General features: G+C 37.0%; 1 protein-coding gene across 1 annotated transcript in view; it reads left to right on the top strand.

Annotated features, from left to right (window-relative positions):
* LOC108972606 overlaps positions 1 to 20,885 on the top strand; it is a 201,163-nt gene that overhangs the window by 81,384 nt on the left and 98,894 nt on the right. The gene's annotated exons all lie outside the window — the stretch shown is intronic.

Raw genomic sequence — 20,885 nt, 5'->3', positions numbered from 1 at the left:
GCTTCTGGTTTAACCAACAACTTTCCAGCGGACAGCTAGATGGCAACTAAAGTTCTTCGTAGCTTGATTGTCGATGGGTGACTCGGATAATATCTTCTATCACATAGGAATAGGTTATGTTGAATTGCGGAAATAGGCTTAGTTCCTGTGAAGTCGCGATTAATTGCAATGAGATTGCATGACACACTTTTTCGATGGTACCCAGAAACCCTACATCTGAAGCAAAAATAAATTAACATATCGATCGCCGAAATTAGGTTGATCTAGGAGGCCGATCCTAACAGGAATTCCCTTGAAGAGCCAATAATGTCCGTTCATTGCGGTATTTACAAAGTCTTATATTCTGGAACAGAATATAGGTTCTGTTTTCAATATATTCTGTTCCAGGGGTTGAAAAATTTGTTAAGACGGTTAAGTCTGTTTCGGATATGCCTTCTGGTTTGCCAAAGGGGAGACTAAAAATATGTTTCAGTATCATTGAAGGAAACACTGGACAATAAAGGAAAGGTGCCTAGTTTTTTTGCACCTCATCCTCCTCGTTACTATTTTTGCGAATGCCTTGCCTTCAGCTGGCTGCGATATCTTCTACGGCTAGCAATGGCTCCAACTTAATGTACATTGCTAAGCTGGAGTGGAAAAGTCTAGTTTGTTTACCAAATCTTTAGAGTTTCTGAAGATTACTTTGGTTACTTTTGTAACCACATAGCAGTATAATAGACCTAATGGTAACTTATGTGCGGCCGACTGCACTCACATTTTCACCAATCAGCTAAATAACAATTTTATGCTATATTACTAAAAATGCTTAAAGATCTCTCATCTAACTCAGTAAGGCTTTGCAGATCATACATCCATCTGTCTCTACACTTGGTGAAGGGTCGATGAGTATCGAGGAACTTAGTGCTATACTGCCAAACATTATGTATGTTCTGTAATCGAAGAATGATTGCTCTTTTTGACATTGGAATATATTTCAGAGGTTCTGCCTTAAAGGTTTATGCCATCACTTGCTCTGCCAATGTTCATATTATTCCTGCGTAGAAACTTTAAAAATCTTTTTTGAAATTAAAATAATTCTCTACTTTTGAAGAACTTTACTATATTCATGTTTCTCGAGACGGCTCCCACTGGTTAATGACTATCACTGAAGCTTTTGCCTGCTAGAAATTCACTCAGTGTCCACCTTATGCTATAATATTCTACAATTGATACTGAATTTCTCCAAATATTCGGCAGCAATATTAAATCATAAAATAAATAGACGAGCCCCAGCTATAATTTGGCCCACAACAACACTCAAACTATTACTGTCAAAAACAGTTATCTTTTCCACATAACTATTCTATGCTACTGTATTTCATTGCTACCGTGCGCCTAAAAGTAGACTAGACAACCGTCAAGTGTAGTAACCGACCGTGAGTTCCACAAAACACTACTTTTTCACACATTTGCTGTCCTAACTGACTAACCGAAATTTTACAGTTTTATATGTTTTTGTATACATATTTTCTCTCACGTGAAACTGACAGAACGCTTCGTTGTCACATTTAATACATTTTGCATATTTCGTTTTTTAGAATTTGTTGTACTTTCGCACTTGTTGCTGGTTTATTTGTTGGTTGCATGTAGGGTCCGCAGTGCCAAAACAATGACAGTAGACATCGCATGCACTGGCAGTGTTTATTATTCAAGGGTGTCGTTACTGCAGCTCGCATTGTCTAGCACCGCTTGTTGCCACAAACACAAACAACCACTCAGCAGTGTTGGCGAGTGTGTTTCTGCCACCACCGCGCCTCCGGCTGTAAACTCGTGCCAACGCATATTGGCCTTTTTCTTGGGATGAAACGTGATTTCTTTGGCATCTGCTTACTTCCCGCCTCAAACTACATGGCAGTTCAGCGCAGTCAAGTTGGTTGAGGGTCTCGCTTTTGTTATTTGCTCGGTGCTCGGCTGCACCGCACGTAAATTACCCTGAAGTGCACTTAAGCGCCAACGAGTGCAACTCAAGTACTACAACTTATAAGATTCGCTTTAAAAGTCTCTTCAATTTTTAATTCAATACGAATTTGCATTGTGTCAAAAGATAGGCGTTTAGCAGTAGTGTGCGGCTGTGGCGCGGATGAGTGAGCAATTTGCTTCTACTGAAGCAAAACAAAGCGTGCGAGATGCTGTTGGAAATCGAACTTGAACGGTAGTGGTTGAAAGGCGTTCAACTGGAATTTGCAATGCTCCTTTTAGGTGAGGGCAAAATCGAAAAAATGTTTATTGCAGTTCGACAAAGGCTTTAAAAGTCGAAACTTGGAGAGATTTGTGCCTTATTTCAATGTGAAATTCATTGCTCTAAAAGGACCATAATTGTTTGAGAAGTTAATATAACTTTGGTGGTTATTTCAAGAAGAAATAATTGTAAAATCCTCCTGTGGCTCAAGTTTTTAAAAGAAAAGCTATTAGTGTATGTTAGTCCGTCCGATTTGAAATAAATTTGTGATGAAAGTACTTTATTACTTAAATAGAATATATATGTTGATGGCTGAAAATAGCAATATAATCAAATACTATATACCCAAAACTATACCTAAATCTATACTCAAAACTATATACGAAACTTTACCCAAAACTATACCCAAAAGAGTCTCAGTGGCTCCGCAAATTTCTGTTTCTATTTCCACCAACACGCCCTGCTCCTTAACTCGGTATACCCCAATTCACCACCTTCAAGGACAACCATTTTTAATAATTGACTAATCCACACCGCTGCGCTGCTGCTAGCTCAAACGCGCTGACCTTAATTCGGCATAAGTAAATACCTAACCAAAGGCGTTTTTAATTATGCAGAAAGCTGAAAATTTGATTCTTTTAGCGTGGTGCTAATAAATTCCAAACAAACTCCTCACTCACACTCCAGCGCAGCGAATAGTTGTGTAAATAAAAAATGTATCCCATTTCATTGCTGGTCTGGGTATCACAGCTCGCTTTAAACCCTGCTTCAGAGCTGAACTAATTACTTTTAATTTCTTTATTATTGTGCTACATGTCTTCCATTAGCGCTGTGATTTTAATCTCCAGGGTCCCTCGTGTGGTTGTAGCCTTGAATATTTTCAAATATTTGCTTTGCATTAAAAATGCGCACAATCCAAAATAGATTGCCCGCGCTCATTCATATCTCTTTCTATTTCTAACCTCAGCATTTGAATAACTGGATATATATATGTATATCTATATGTATACATATATATTGTATGCAAATGGTTGCATATAAATTGTTGGAAAATTAGGTTAAATAATTATTTATTTAAATACATATATATACAATATGCCATCTCCAGCAGCTCACTCACTGCGCACAGTATTCACAGACAGTCAACGGAAGGTCTTCATTTATTAACGAATCTACAAGTATATTATTTTATTTATTAAAACTGTATAGAATGACTGCCGTTGGTAGCTGTTTGAAAAATTATTTAACGCTGCTGCCAACCAATGAAAATATATAAACAAATAGGCAGCAAAAAACAAAAGAAAAAGTTCGCTTAAAAAGGCTAGTGCCACAAATTTGCGCCCCGCATAACCATTGAAGCGCCTAAGCCGCTGAATGACCAATGGCAATTCGACGCGATTCATTACTGACCCATTGACCGCGCCCTGCCTGCTGTTTAGTCTCCTGTCGTGGGGTTCTCGACCAAAATGAAGTTGAGCGCGGTTTTCCGCATTGCGGTTCGCTTTGCCATTTGGAAATTTATCGTTGTGCCTAATTGGTGAAAGTGGAGCAGACACATTCGTCTCTTAGTTTTGTTTTTGCTTTTTGGCAGTAAAATTAAACCCAAAAATATATAACTGTTTTGAGTATACATATGTATATAGTAGAAGGTAAAATATAGTTTGCAACAAGACAAATTTGTGTGCTCTAGAGTTAAATTGAAAGTGATGTCTCTTTGGAAAACGAATCATAATTTCTACAGAATGTTTGTTCTGATACTTGAGGTTAATTTCCATTTTTAAGAAATAAATTAGATTAATCTGGTAGGCGAATGAGTCACGCAAAAACCAGTTTTGGTCCTTTGTGATACCAGATAAAGTGCAGATATTAAGGAGTAGAATATACTAAGTAGAGTCCCACTAAATTTCATGATAAAAAGTTCGTGGTAAGGTGGACGAATTTCGGTGTTGGTTTGAACACAGTTCCCTTTAATTGGCCAAGACTCCACTGCTTTTTCAAATGTAACTGAAACAGTGGATGTTAGTTGATCATTTCAGTCTTAGAACACTACTGTTACAAAGGCACCACAAAATAAGTTTAAGCTATCAGGTTGTCAAAAAAGTCTTAGTTGTAATTTTATTCGCACGGTTTGATTGATTGTCGATTCTTTTAAGTCGTTCGTGAGTTATAGCGTCGCAAACATGGAGCAAAATACGGCATATTTTACAGTACTACTACGATAAAGACAAAAATGCATCTCAAGCCGCCAATAAAGTGTGTGCAGTTTATGGACCCCATACAGTTTCCATTTCCACCGCACAACGATGGTTTCAACGTTTTCGTTCTGGTGTTCCACGCTCCGGAGGACTGTCGTCGAAAATTGCGGTAAAATCGCTGAATTGGTCGAAAGAGACGGGCATAATAGCAGCTGTAGCATCGGTCAAGAGCTGGGCATAAGTCATCAAAAAAAAAAAAAATAAACAGAATTGACTTACATGGAGGATCATCACATCAAACCTTTGGAAACTTCGCACAATAGCAAGCTTAGAAATTTAATAAAATGCACCCTTGCATGGTTAGGTTAAGTAACGTTCTTGTTGTAGCGGCAGAATACTGCCGAGTTGATTGTCCTTGGCCGGATAAAAATCCGGGTACGTTCCGGTTGTGAAGACCCGACTGTCGTAGCAACGGATTTGCTGAAGTTAGGTCGTAAGGATCGCTATAAAAGTAACGCAGTATACCACTTGAATAGCAATGAACGCTGATCCTTTGTGGTTTTTAAACGCCGAGATATGAATCACCGTACTCTTAATTAGACCAACACAGCGCTCTGATACTACCACAAATTTATGAAGGCGCTTTAGTCAGTCTTAGGTACTTTGTACAGTGTCCACTCAGAACACCAAAAATGGTGAGATAAACCATTTCTAAGAGCAATTAGTTTGATGAGCTCTTAATCTTCACTTTGGGCCAGCGGTAACTCTCAAGGCCGCACAAGTCTTGGGTTGCTAACCAGTGCTTGCTAAGCTATCGGCAGATCCATAAAATCCATAGCGCTAGAGTGCAAGAGAACTGCGGAGTACTGACTCGTTGCCAGTCTGATTAAATTTGATTAAAGGTAGTCTCCCTAGCAAACTCATCGGTATACTGTAATACCCGTGTCATGTAAATTTTTTTATAACATAAAAGGGTATACAAGGATTTTTAGCATGATTTTGATCGGTCGGTTTATATGGTAGCAAAATACTAGCGTCGTCCGTTCTGAACAAATTTTGTTGGCTTGCGATGCGTGAGATTCCAAATTTTGCAACTATACTTTGTCAAATAAATAAGTTATCCATACAAAGACTTCTTGGTAAGAAAAAGAGATGACCAAGATTTCAGTTCGATATCTCAAGAAGAAGAATACATCGTCTAAGCTTGTCACTCTGAGCATTTATATATATCGTCACCTACATAAAATGCAAGACAACAAATCATCAAAAAATATAATCAATATATAACCAAAAGGCAAATTTTGTTTCAATGTGAGCGGTTCCTATTAATCGTTTTTCCTCTGCCTGTAAAGACCCTGTTCAGGGTATATTTAAAGGTACTCAGACAATGGAAACCAAGTTTGAAGCTTTTAAAAATGAAAAGAGGAGCATTTACGCTTCAGGCAAGTTAATACATTCCTATTACCAGTTATGAATATGTGTACTGAATATAGCAATGTGGCAGTTGAAAGCTTGCATTATTTTGTACTGTTGTCAACATTGTAGATATAAAACAATATGTATCTTTACCAATACATACCTAAAAAGAAGCAAATTTATATTATTCTGGCCTCAAGTCCCTACCTCGACTGCGTGCCAATACACACACTCACGTGCTAACCTGAGTATATTGGTAATTTATAGCTGACAGCAAAGTCGATATTTTCAGGTTCCGCAAATGCATTGAGTCAGCATCTGAGAAGTACATATATTTATCTGAACATACATATTACTTATACATATATCTATGAATATTTATGTACCCTTATTAGTTGGCCTGGCAGCGTACTTACGACAAATGCAAACTGCATGCAACTTCAAGTAGGAATGCGGCAGCAGCAGCTAACAACGTCAGCGTGGAGCCAAGCAAGCATGAAGTTATGCATTATGCTCTTGTAATATCCGCCATACAAATACTGTGAGCATTTGCTAGTGTATATGCATATACAGTGGAATGTACATACATATGTATACCAAACGATGGCAGCTTATTGCGTCGCAGCAGTTGCATGGTCATTCAGGCATAATAAGTAGCTCGAGTGCTGCTTCCCTACCACTTGCGTGCACACTTATGCAAATTCTATTGCAATTAAAAGTTACTTACTATACCTGCAGTATTTTATGCTACAGAGCAGAGCGGCTTATATTTTAATTTAAATAATTTCTAAAATCACTATCATATTTATGCAACATCTTCACTCAGTCATCATTTGCTCATTTTCTCACAAACATCTGTAGCAACTGGAACTATTGAACTAATTTAATTATCCAAATTACACTGAAATTATTAATTGTGCATTAAAGTATGTGTGTGTGTATGTCTAGAGTATACAATAGTTTGACACAGAATTCACTTGTTCCCAGCTAATTCTAATTTGGCTCGTGCAGTGGAAATGGCAATCGGAGGCTGCATTCTACGCACACATACAGACAAATGCAACTGTTTTGCTCACAATATTGCCGAAGAGCGCACTCGGTTCATGCTTCAATTTTGATAATCCGTAATTGACAGTTTGAACATTTTGAGCCGTCTGGCTGCCGGTAAGCACCAATGCAATCGTGCAAAAATGGCATAATGGCATAAATATAATGTCTGTGCCCTCTTAAGGGATAAGAGAGGACAATAAGTGATTTGAATTAAGTTAATGGAAGATGTAGGATGATTTTCAGAGAAAATTTTTAAATTTGTTTATTCATCAATTTGTATACATATTTTGGTTTATTTTTATAATAATAATTTAATAAAAAATATTTATTTGGAAAAGTATTATAGCTGATTTCCGGGGGCTCATCTCAAAAAAGTCGTTTTACGTTGACCGTTATATCTCTGAAGTGGATCCTCTGAATTTAAAAAAACAGATATCATTGAAGCAATGATAAATCAAAAAAATCGATTTTCGGCCTCAATTTGTTTATAAAAAAATTTTAATCGGGAAGAAAAGCCTTAATTTCGTCACAATTAAGAGCTTACACTTAAAGAGTCTTTCCTAAAAGCGTATATTCTTCAGAGTATCAATCGAAACAAAAATTAGAATATTCACGTACGCATAAATAATAATACGTGAACTCATATACATATAACTTATATTGTTTTAGGAGCCAAGCAAGAAGAAGCAAGTTACGAATCCTATGGAAAAAATCATATATTTTACAAATCTATTAACAAATAATGTAGGACATCTTCATTCCGGTTTACCAAATTGGGTGGGGGTATTCAACGCAAGAAGAAAATACGTTAGCTTCGATTCACTTCGGTTAAATTTTGATTTGCGACTCTGCTTCAACTTATCGCCTCCATGTATTGGCTTGTCTCCCTTGTCTACGACCTCCTTGAGAATTCGAGAATAATGCTGTTGCTGTGGTGCCGTCTTCTGGCGTACGCTACGTTTACCTGATCCATTTACATCTAGAGCGACGGATTTCAACGCATGCTGTTAGATTCCGTGTTTTTTGTTCATATAAATTACTAAAATCACATAAATATCGAACCCTTCTAGCTTGGTGCGTCTCTTTACGCTATCTAGCGCACCAAATGCAGAACTTTTCCTAAGCAACCCATTTTGTATGTCTGCTACACCGCCCACTTTTTGGTCAAATCACATATCTAAGGACTCAACCGATGGATTTCGACTAAATTTAGTTCGTGGCATTCCTCTCACGTTCCTTTGTTTATCCACGCTTACTTTCTATATATAAGAATTTTAATTTTCATTTTATTCCTTCACTTTAGTAGCTTCTTGGCCGAATATATCGGTCAATGTATGAGATATGCAAAAGAAATACAGAGAGAATATTTTCCTGATATTAGTATCTCTGTGTATCCGTCGGTTAATATATGAGTTATGTCAATGAAAATGATATGTTTTACTCATAATAGAGCATTTTTATGTTTATAATGAATAAAATCGGGTACCCAGAACCCATATAGCTAACAAGTCTTATGTACTTGAAGACAATTCCTCGGCCTTGACCCCCGCAAGTTACCAGAATATAAAATGTTCGATTATACCCGAGCTAAGCTCTTCCTTACTTGTTTCAACTTAATGTTTTTTCAACACCAGAAATTTTTACAAATTGGCTCTTTGATCTTTACAAATTGTGAAATACTTTTTTACTGTTTTTTGTTTTCAAATTGTTGGCTGAGTAAAGCTACGAGGTATCTCTAAGCCTTAGTTTTTACAATGATATAAAATTAGTTCTTTTACTACAGTGGCTTGCTTAGTTGAATCCCATCAAGAAATATGCTATATATTTGATTTTCAACTTTATCTGATATTACAGAGAAAATCAATAAGCGTTCAATTATTCTACTCTAGTACGCCTGAAGTACTATTGCGCCATTTTGTTTGTCATACTGCAGCAGACCGTTGTCACACGCCCGTATGTACATGCGTACGTTTATTTATATATGTTTGTATACATGTACCGAAATGTTCACGCTTTTTAATTTGCCCGCTTGTCAACGCTGCGATGTTTTTTGCCGCAATTTCAAGTCAAAGCGAGCAGTTTATCGTTACACACACACATACACGATTTTGTACTCGTATTTCCTAAAAACTCACTTATACACACTCGTTTATTTTGAGAACATCGCATTCTGCGCCACTATCCGAAAAATTCTTCAGCTTTCGCTATCGCACTGCTCCGCGGCGTGTTCTTCCCATCACTAAGTTAACGTTAATTTTATTTTATTAGGCGGTACTTAACTCCAATGATGCGTTCACAGCAATTTCTTCTCTCTGCTTTACTCTTTTATGACCATGTTTTTATTATGCTTTGCCAAACGCATGAGTGTGTGTTTGTTCGTTCGTATAGCTATTCTGTCTCCAATATTTTTCGACTTTTTTTCGTTTATGTGTATGTACTATTTTGCGCTAGCACCCTGGGTTTGCGCAAAACCTGGGTTTTGTTGTGCCGCCAAAGGAAAATCATGCGGAAATTATATTCTCGAATTATTTTGTCGTTGCTGTTGACATTGTGTGTATTGTGGCGAAAATAATATTTATAAGCTGAATTGTAGCGTAGACATATCTACATTTGTGAGTGGCGAATATGCTTTGAAAGAAATACCGAAGTAGTTATGGCATGTACTTCCGTACATATAAGTATACTTGTGTGGCAAACTTTCGTTTCCAAGGTCCGATTTTAATCTAAAATAATGGTTATGAATGTTCTTCAAATTATGATTTTTGTTAAACATAAATTTCTAATACATAAAAATAATTCACTCAGGAATACGCGAACGAAAAGTTTTAGAAACTGTGAGGATTTTCAATCCTGTCTGCAGCAGAGAGATATCAGAGATCCTAGCATCTCTTATCATCGACTCAGCACATTTTGGTTAATGTTGTGAGTACAAAGCGTGTATATGCTTGACTCGTACCAAAAGACCTGCTTGCGCTATTACTTTGTATGACTCGGATTCATTTATTGACTAAACACAAAATCAGGCTTCAAAATATTCTTGAGATTTGATTTCGTGGGATTTTTTCGGTTTGCGCTATTAGTTGGTAACAATTTTTTCTCTACTCTACGTTGAAACAGCATCCTTTTCTTCACTTCCGGTAACGCTGAGCTGTTAACGTTCTTACGTGTACACCCAAAAAATGTTGCTATTTTTTCTAGCAGAGTAGCCACCCAAAAGGATAACTGCTTTGAGACGTGCGCCGTTACCTGCCATTTGCTTGAAATAAACTAGCGCATGTGCACTTTATTTCAGCTTGAATCTGTTCACAGCATTTGCTTGCTTTCTTGCTTACATTTTTACTGCTTACGCGCTTTGTTGTTGCTTGTTTGCGTGCTGAAGCTTCGATTGCCTTAATGCTGGTCAAAAGCGGGAACTCAAAGCAATTTTTTGCTATTTAAATTTTGCTTTACGCAGAAAGAAATTAGAAGAAAAGAAAGGTAAAAGGAGTAGCAGAAAGTTTTTTTCTTTTTTATACACTGAATAGGGAAGAAATAGCTCCTCTCAGAGAGGTGTTCTTTGAAGATATTCATTTCAAATTTCGCACACATTCTTTTCTTTACAAGTAGCTACTCATTTATCAGAGTTGCCGATATCGGAGCACTTTCGGTTATAGCTATCATACAAACTAACCGTTTGAAATCAAATTCTTTTACGGAAAAATTTAGATTTGGACACGGGAATGGTACAATTTTAAAACTCGTTGTTCGGATCGAGCTGTCATACTAACTGACATATCCAAATGAACATAAAAGTGTCTGTATATCTTAGGCTCTAAGAAATGCGTCAGTGGATGCACTTGAGCGTCTTTAAAGAGTTTGTTTTCAATACCAGTATCTTGAAAAACGCCGCCAACTGATTAGATTATACTCAACAAGTATGGAAGGACACATTGTTGCTTTGAAATAAATACCATAAAGTGCGAAATATCTATAAGTAAAAGTATAAGTACATCTTAACCATACTTTACTAGTTCCTTGCTTAACATCTTCCCACGAATACACAGCGGCTTCGTCCCTGTGGCCTCGTTTTTTACATCACACCGATATCTCTCAACGTATCAAAACAACAACAGCAGTGAATATCTAGCCTGCTACCCAACTTCCACTGTCCACTTGCTACCCATCTGCTACCCACTTTCCACCCATCTGCTACCCTCTTTCCACCCATTTATTACCCGATTATTTATTTGAAGCTTTTCAGGCACTTTCCCTCATTAATGCAGGTCGCGCACTCATCGCTGTTTACATCACACTCTGTCCACTGGATTCTTATCTGTATAACTGTAGATATGTGGGAAGGCGTGCGTACGTGTGTGGGCGCTGCCGTTAGTGTTTGCGCTATCCGCCAAGCATTGCGGTGTAATTTATTATGATTTGCGTGAAATTAATATTTAATTTGCGCTATTGCGCTACTCACCACTGCGACGCTGCTGCTGCTAGCATACGGCCCAGTATGTCATAAATTTGCGTACGCCATGGCGCATACGTAACGCGGCGTTGAATTGTGAGTCCACTGCGACACGGCATGCTGTGTGCTGTGGCTTTGCGCGGTCATTAGACTGCATGCAGAAAAATCTCTGAAACACACACACACACACATGTTTGTTTGTGTTCGTGTGCTTGTGTTTGGCGCGTTACTTGAATTGAATATTCATATAATTTTTAATTCATTATTAATTTAATTACAGGAACCATAAATATTTACACATTTTAATAAATTAATTAAAATTAGTGAACCGCTGTATGATTACAATTGACCGATTTAAATTAATTTACGCTTAATTTGTATGTGGGTCACATATTCAATATTCATGAAGTGAGAATTGTAAATAAAAAGTAATTGCATTTCGCATTTAAATTATTAATTTTGCTTTGAAAAACTAAAATGATGAAATATTAGTTGATCTAGTTGTCTTAGAAGATAAAATTAAGAGGTTTAAAAGATACAAGTCCAAGATAGAATTTTAAGAGAAAGCTGAATCACGGAAAGTTGTCAGTTGCTCGTCAGTGTTTTCGATCAAAAATAAATAAAATATATAATAATTGCGTATAATATATCTTTGTAAATAACATATACAACTTTTTGATCGATTTTTCAAATAATTTTTAAGTTACAGACTTCTAAATTATCGCTACCCACTACCAGCAGCTCAAAAAGTTTATATTTAAGCGCAACTGTTTGAAAGTTCTCCACCATTTCTTTATCGCTTTTACTGTGCGTTCTAAAAAAATTTCTAAATATATCCTCAAATTTAAAAAAAAAAAGATTACGGTTTTTTTTAATCCCAAATTTTTTTTCGGCTATCACAATATATTTGAGGCTTGAAACATATTTTTATGTTTATATTTGCGAATCTAAAAAATCTAACAACAATTTTCTATCTACGTGTCTAGTTTGAATTATTGATTTCTGCGAACTTTTTTGCCTCCTTTAATTTTTCTTGGGAAGAATATTTCTATTTACAAGTTATCATTTCTTGCTTCCCATCCCGCTCGGCCTCACTTTAACGCACTACAACACTATCAGTACCGCTATGTGTGGCAGTAATGAGCGTAGTTTCCCAATACTCATACCAATTCACCGACATAATTTGCTGTATGCCACTTTTTGTGGCGCCATTTTTATTTGATATGCGAAAATTTAACTGCCATGTTGTCGCATGCAAATAAAATTAAATGTTTTTGATTATAAGTGGAAACAAATTTGAAGAATATTCTTTACCAGAAATGCTTGAAATGCTGGCAGAAGGAAATTACAAAAAAAAAAAAAAAAAAAAAAGTGTAAAGGCGTTGGAAACAAATGTTACTCATACGCCTTGACTTCCATAGGTAGTTGTTCTTATGAAAGGCAAGATTGGCACTTTTTATATATATTACTCTAAGTGGAAACAAATAGGAGGATTATTCTGGCCAGAAACGCTTAAAGTGCTGGCGAAAACAAATTTCAGAAAAAAACAAAAATAAAGTATAAAATCTTTGGAATACAAATGTTACTCATACGCTATGACTTCCATAGGCAGTTGTCCATATAAAAGACAAGACTGGCACTTAGTACATATATTGCTTCAAGTGGATAAAATTTTCAGAAATATTTTTTACTAGAAATGCTTAATGTGCTAGCAGATGAAAATTAAAAAAAAAAAAAAACAATATCGACAAATCATTGGTCTTCAAAAATTAATCATAATCATTAAAGGCTGGGCTTCAAGAGTAGAGCCTTGTTAGCGCGACCCTAAAGTAGTGCTAACACTCAAAACTAGGCACAAGCACTAATATTTATGTAACCATCCCCTCGCATTTTCAGTTGGTTATCACATCTACAAGTTATTAAATGTCCTATCTTCGCTGCTGTACGCCTATATAGGCAGCCAATCGAAAAGAATAGACGCAAGTGCCAAAAACTACAAGATTTATGAAACATAGCGCCAAAATAAACGGTTGTGGCGAAATTTCCATAAAAAATGAGCGTGCGAAATTATGCGAACATAAATTTGCCTGCTCCACCTCACTCTCCAACACAACTACAAGTTAAATGTTATTATGAGCGCTCAGTGGCGCTTCACGCTCCCTTCATTGTCCTTTCTCACTAACTTATTCATGTATGCACACATAGTTTGCTCATTTACCGTTCTGCACACTTCCTTGCAAGCCCTTCCTTGCAAGCTCTTCCTTGCAAGCCCACCACTAGGTTGCTTGTGCCACATTCTTCCATTATTTAATTTTCTGGTCATATTTAAATTAAAAGTCTAAAGAAAAACAGTGAGACGTATGTAGCCTCTAGCGTTGTAGAAAGAGTTTGGCAAACACTTTCATATAGCAGAAAAATAAAAATATATCCGAAATATTGGCTGGGTTTCTGATCATTTTCGAAGACCGTTTAAAGGAGTATTCTAGCCTGGAAATTAAGTCGAGTTTCTTATTTTATATTTTGAAAGTTTAACTACCCAAGAACTTGTCAACAAGTGAATTTTTCTAGAAAAGCCGACGAAATTATAGAAAAAATTGACCAGGATCGTCACATAAAAAAGCTGACTACAAATAGAAGCTCGATGTTTGGGTACCACATAAATTATTTGTGAAAATTCAATGGACCGACTTAACATCTGTGATTCTTCGCTAAAACGAAATGAAATCGAATCATTTCTGAAGTGAATGGTTACAGGAAACGAAAGTGGGATTGGGAATGTACTAACTACGAACGATTGATTCTATATTTTACTCTACACAACTGTTGAGATTGAAGCCAGCAATCGAAAAAAAACAGCCAGAACTGATGCAAAGAATCTTTATCAGGAGAACACTACACCACGCACATTTCCGGTGACTCGGCAAAACCTGGCAGCGCTTGTCTGGGAAGTTTTGATGTCTCCACCATATAACCCTGACCTTGCACCATCGGACTAACATTTGATTCCGAAAATTACTTGTAGAAGTTTTTCGCCGAGAAACGATAAACGTTTTACACTGATGGAATAATGTCTTTAGCGGAAAAAATCCAAAATGTGGTCGACCAAAATGGTACATATTCGGTTAGTTAAAGTTCATTGTAAACATAAAAAATTAGTTGAAGTTTGATTAGAAATACGAAAGTACTTTTTCGATTACCCAATATTATTATATTCTTTCCCAGCAAAAACTCCCACATCACTGACGTTTGCCTCAAACTAAATTTAAATAACAATTGCATAACAAATGGCCGACAAGCATCTTAAACCTTGCTATGTCGCTATTATTCTTTTATCAAATGAGTCTGCATAGATTAGCATGAATGGAGGCCAAGCCAGACTTAACTAGCTTCGTCTGCTTGGGCAAGCCGAGCACCCATGGCCAGCCGTTGTAATAGCATGAGCAGTTACGGCTGGCTGTTCATTGTTCTCCAAAGGATTTGATTGTGTCGCCTTTTTTAACAACAAAAACACTGTGCTGTGCGAGCGTGTTCATTTTAATTTCAACACCGTTACAGTATTTTTGTTGCATTTGTTACAATTTACATATGAATTGTCATGCAAAGCAGCTCAGGCATGGCAACTGCCGCAGCTTGTCGTGCCTCCACTTTCGCTGCAGCGCACGGATTGCAAATTCTTTTGTTGTTGTAAGCTTTCGGTTGCGCTGCACTAGGTTTTGCATACAAAGACAGTGCAAAGGATCAGAGTTTCAAGTAAAATAATTTGCAAGCGCGCAAAGTGAGAACGCCGCGACGCCATAACAATCAAATAAAATGTAGCAAAAGCTGAGAGGAGCGAAAAGGCGGAAAACAATGGCGGCGTCGCAACTGAAAGGGCATAAGCATTGTTTTGTGACCGCAAAAGTCTGTGTGGAAAAAGGGTAAAACAAACTTCTCGAAAACACAATAAAAATGGCCATCGCTGTAATTGCATTTATCATGAAGTTGCACATATTATATATATATGGTATGTATATACTACTGTGTATACAAATATATATATACTTATATAATGTCCCCCTTTGAAGACTTGACTTAGAAAAAGCTGCAAATTAAAATAAAATATTAAAATAAATTAAAACATAGCATGCTTTTAGGCGCCTTATCGCATAATAAAACACAATGTGCTGCATGCGCAGGCACAGTGCATTGCCTTGTAAGCGTATTTTACATTCATTAATTTGCTTACACACACACACGCCGCTCCACTGCCCTCTCCACTCCACTATTTTAATGAAACTTGGCTTGCTGCTTTTCCTCCCACCTTGCCCTTGTAAACACTTGCCCTTTGTATTGCTCTGTCTCCAGCTTGTACCCTGTATCAGGTACCCGGTTGTTTTCGTAATTTTTTGTTTTGTTTTGTTCCTTGTTTTGCGGTCTCACGCTCTTTCTGCTTTTGCCTGGTTAACTGTTATTTGCATATTCTAAATGGCTTGCTTGCATTTTAGTTTTCACTAGATTCGCTTTGCCGACTGGTTGTGTTTGCTGCTCCGTTACTTTTGTGGCGTTTAAGTGGCCATTCGAGACTGCGACTGTTGTTGCTGCTGGTCTCTGGTCTGCCGACAAGTACGCGCGGGCAAATACTCGTGTCAGCAATAAGTGTTGCCACAGTAAGGCTGCAACCGCAGGCAATGCACAGAGTCGCATTGCAGTCTGTAGTGTAATTGTGTGCAAAAAGCAAGAAATTCAAAAAAAAAAAAAAAAGCAAATACTTGCACACGAAATTGCTAATTTATTTAAGCGCATGATATGAAGAGCACGGTTGAATGACCTAATGTGGTGTGAAGCTTAAAGAAACCAGGATAATACTGGCGAATAGTTGCTCTGATTTTCTGCAGCATCTTTAATTTGCATCGCTCAATTATAAGGCTGTAGAAGAGTAAATAGAAATTTATTCACGCAAGTTATGGTAAAATGTGGCTTAGAAAATATTTAGACATGCGAAATTAAAAAATATATATTTACTATATACTCGGTAGTCGGAAAAGTCTTTTCGTATTTTTAATCAGACATCAATTTTTTTTTTTATATTTATACTAATAAATAAATAAACCAATATGTACCACTTTGGTCAAATATATCTTGTCTTTCCAACGTTATATGGTATGACACAATGTGATTTGTAGCACTGGAAATATACGAATGCAACGAGATCTATTGACAAAATACGAAAAGACTTTTCCGACTTTCCGACTGCGAATATATTAAGAATTGCGTATAATTTTCTTAATGTTTATTTCTTGATTACCTGAAATAAGCAGTGGATTCATTATAAGTATTAGGAGAACCAAAATAACCACTATATTTATCTTCTAGCAAAATTATGGCAAAATCTGATAAAATTATTGAAAAGGTTACTGTAGTAGTTGCAATATAACAATATCTTTATCCTCAAGATGTCAGTAAGCTTGTTAAACTTTCTGATAAACTACAATTGTTCATAAAATTTTTTTTGATGGCTCATGCCCAGGTCTTGACCGATGCTACGGCTGCTACTATGTCTCTTTCGACCAATTCAGCGATTTTATCGCAATTTTCGGCGACAGTCCTTCCGGAGCGTGGCGCATCTTCGACCGCCTCTACACCAGAACGAAAACGTTGAAACTATCGTTGTGCGGTGGAAATGGAAACTGTATGGGGTCCATAAACTGCACACACTTTATTGGCGGCTTGAGATGCATTTTTGCCTTTATCGTAGTAGTACTGTAAAATATGCCGTAGTTTGCTCCATGTTTGCGACGCTATAACTCACGAACGACTTAAAAGAAACGACGTGTTAGTGCGTGAAAGGAGCTTTCCAAAAAGGTATAGCATGACGCGATGCGACGAATAAAATTACAACTACGCGCTCTCAGCGCCAACTAGCGAAAATACCGCAAGACTTTTTTGACAACCTAATATATGGATATAATCAAATATTACGATATTAAGATACAATATTTAAATTTCTTGTGCCTTTTGCAAAATTCTTCCCCATTTCGCTTTTAAAACTTTGAAAATGATTCCCGCAACACTTCTGAAGAGCAGGCTTCGTGGGGTTGCAAGTCGCCACGTAACTTTTCACAGCCAGAAAAGAGCTCAGGTAAATAATGGATTCACTGGCAGCTTGTTTCCCTTTGAATGGAAGCACAATAAAGTTTGCTTGTTTTATTCGTGCGTGCAAATGTCTCCATATCCGTGTGCGTGTGTGCGTGTGTGTGAGTGTGCGAGTGTTTTATTGTTTGTGCGTGATTGTGTGCGAAATAATAAAACACCAAGCGGAGCAACGAAATAACCAGCGCAGGTGTCATAAAGTCAATAAAAGGCAAGTGCAAAAAAAGACGCCGTAGAGTTGGTTGAGGGGGAGAACGCTTCCGCTGGTGAAATTGGCAACCACATTGTCGCTACACATTGACGCATGTGGTACATGTGGCAGCTGCTGCATATTACTGCAAGTTCCTGTTATATTTGCAGCAACATGCCTGCCAGAAGCACAAACACACACACCAACATATATGTACGAGTGATGCACAATGTGCCTTGCTGGTTGCCTGCTTGTTTGCGGGATGCAGCGTCAACATTTGTTTGGAAGAATACGTAAATACGGCCATAAACACACACATGCATGCATTAATTTGCTAACATGTGCGTACATGCAACAATATGTAGCGCCACACGTTGCAGTTAAACTTTTATCACACACACACACATACACACCCATGTGAGAGTCGCGTTGTACCAGCGAAGTTTACTGTGCCATTTTGGTTTCCTTGTTCCGGTGCGGCAGACACACTCGACTCCACTCGACTTTCGCAGCTTTTTTTATTTTTGCTGTTGCGGCCATATTTGAACGCTATTGTTTATCGGCTTTGCACATAGGCGTCGTCGTCCGACGCCGCCTTTATCTTTGCCACTTACTGCTTGAATTTGCGCGAGTTTTATATTGTTTGTGCAGCGTTTCTTCTCCACGCCTGTCGAAAAGTTGCGTGTACGCCCCGTGTTTCGCCGAACAATAAGCAGCAGCCGCGGCAGGTCTGACACGCATTTAACAGCTGCCTTTAGCAATTTACGAAATCACAACTTAAAACACATAAAGCATAACAGAAATTGGCTTTTTAAGCAAGTGCGCGGAGATAAAAGCTGCGGCGGCAGACGCGCCTCTTCGCAAAAACTTGGAGTTTATCGTGGCTGTACTGGCAGTTGTCTACACATATGCCCTGGGACGCTTACGCGAAGTCAATATGGATTTTAAAATTCATAAGTTATTTTTGCGAATTTTTACACTGGCGCACAGTTACGATTATATTATATATGACATGAATGAGACATTTTTCACTCATGATTCTTAAGGTCTTAAAGTTCATGGAAAAAATTTCAATCAATAATCACAAAATTTGAACTTTGAGATAAAGAATCGGATTTCCGATTTTAATATTTAAAAAAGTTATATGTTATGCAGTCATGGACATATAAGTAGCACCCATACAAATCATATATTTTATATAATTTCTTATACGCCAAATCAGTTAAGCACTAAAAAGGTTGTTTTTATTTATTTTTTATTAATTTGTTGTAATTGTTTCAGCAGTTTCTATAGATATTGCTTAAAAAATGTCTTGCTCTCATAATATCGTTTATATTGCTCATAATGCAATGAATATACCCATTGAATGTCAACGAAAAGTTTTCAAGAAAATCCACGCTCCAATATAAGAGTTGGCAAAGTTGTAGTACGGAGGAGCAAATGTGATGGTTTAGGGTTATCCCGAGCAATTATTTTCGAAATTTATGAAGAATGTGTTGTGAATATATCTGGAAAGTTTATAGAAATTCTACTCAAACAAACTCCGCTTGTTGACATATAACGAGGTCAAAACGGTACAGCGAAGCTCAAATGCAAGTAGCAATGGCCCAACAAGACAAACCAGCACAATTTTGAAAAAAGCTCGATTTTTCGTGACGCAACCGAAATAAATAGGATAAGTTCAAATTTACGGCGTCCAAACGGTCAAGCTCTTAACCCTAAGTATACCAAATATGCGTCGGTGGTGTGGGGGTATCATTGTGTGTGGTGTGACTTCGGACCAATTGCTCGCATAAATGGTGAAATGGACCGTTATCAGTATTTGAATATATTTAAGGAATGGAGCCATTTGTATTTGAATCCATTCCCATTAACTAACTTTTTGTGGAATACGGTGATCCAAAACATACCTCAAAGGTAGTAATTGACTATATAACGGAAAAATTAATATAGGATTGAGCTGTCTGAAAACCAGATCTGGACCTACTCGAAAATTATCTCAGGACAATATTGTAAGGATAAATTAACAAAATGTTGTGTATTTATAAGGTATTTATGGTCTGGTGTTGTGGATTGTTGGTACGTATATTCAATCCCCAACAAACAATGTCAAAACTTGGTGGAAAGCATGACCCGAAAAATTGCAAGGGTGATTAAAAGTGTTGGACATGACACAAGTACTAACCAAATGAGCAAATTTATGCTGTTTTTTATTCATTTGAATATTTTTTTGTTGGTTTTTGAAAACTAAATAGTGCTGTTTATGTGTCTCATGTATGATCTTACTGTTTTCGTTTATTTGGAAAAATTTTTCTTTCGGAAAAGTAGGAGAAAATTTCAGATGTAATAATATTTTCAATATAGTGTTGGTGAGATTTAAAACTTCATTTAACCAAAAAAAAAAAAAAAAATTAAATTCGGGGAAGTTGAAGAAAAAGGTACAATTATTCAAAAATGAGTGAAAATGATGAATAAATTCTCTATATTTTGAAATTTTTTTATAAAAAGTGAAGAGACGAAACTGTATCAGTTCGAACAACGTTTAAGTTTTGCACTGATTGAATAATGTCTTTAGCGGAAAATAGCAAAAATGTTCGACCAAAACGGTACATATTTGTTTACCTTTTAATTAGTATAAATATAAAAAAATAGTTCAAATTGTATTAGAAATAAATATTTTAATTTTTGTGTTCCCACTTTAACAGACGGACTGACAAATATCGCGAGATCAATTTGCTTAATTTTTTGTACTACACTCTGACTATCGGTCACAATTCGTTTTAGGTGTCACAGGCGACAATTAGGTGAACCAAATCATTATAATCCTATGAAAAAGTATATTGTTAGGATATAAAACGAGATTACTGATAATATTCATATGTAGTAAAACGCCGATCGCTTCCATAGAATATAACTATACAATGATGGCTAACACACGTTTTTTTTACTCAGTGCTCAACAGCAGCAACAGCAACGGCAGCGGTAGTCGCAGCGTCAACAATATAAAATGTCATTAACAATTTTTGCTAATAGTTTCGACAACTTTGACAATTTTAAGCGGATTAAATAACGTCCGTGTTGGTTAGAATGGTTTGGTGGCTGCTGCGGTGCGGGCGACCAAAGCGGCCGAAAAGCCGTCATTGCCATATGAGGCAACAAGCGCTCTTGCCTGCGTATGTGTGTAGGTATATGTGTGTTTGAGTGAGAGTTGAAAAGCGCTGAGCAGCGAAAATTGCGGAG

The sequence above is a fragment of the Bactrocera latifrons genome, unplaced genomic scaffold (genome assembly GCF_001853355.1).
Source record: "Bactrocera latifrons isolate USDA-ARS-PBARC rearing strain unplaced genomic scaffold, ASM185335v1 scaffold_41, whole genome shotgun sequence".
In the NCBI taxonomy this organism is placed as follows: domain Eukaryota; kingdom Metazoa; phylum Arthropoda; class Insecta; order Diptera; family Tephritidae; genus Bactrocera; species Bactrocera latifrons.
Note: the sequence above shows the minus strand (reverse complement) of the source record. Positions and strands in the feature narration are given on the sequence as shown.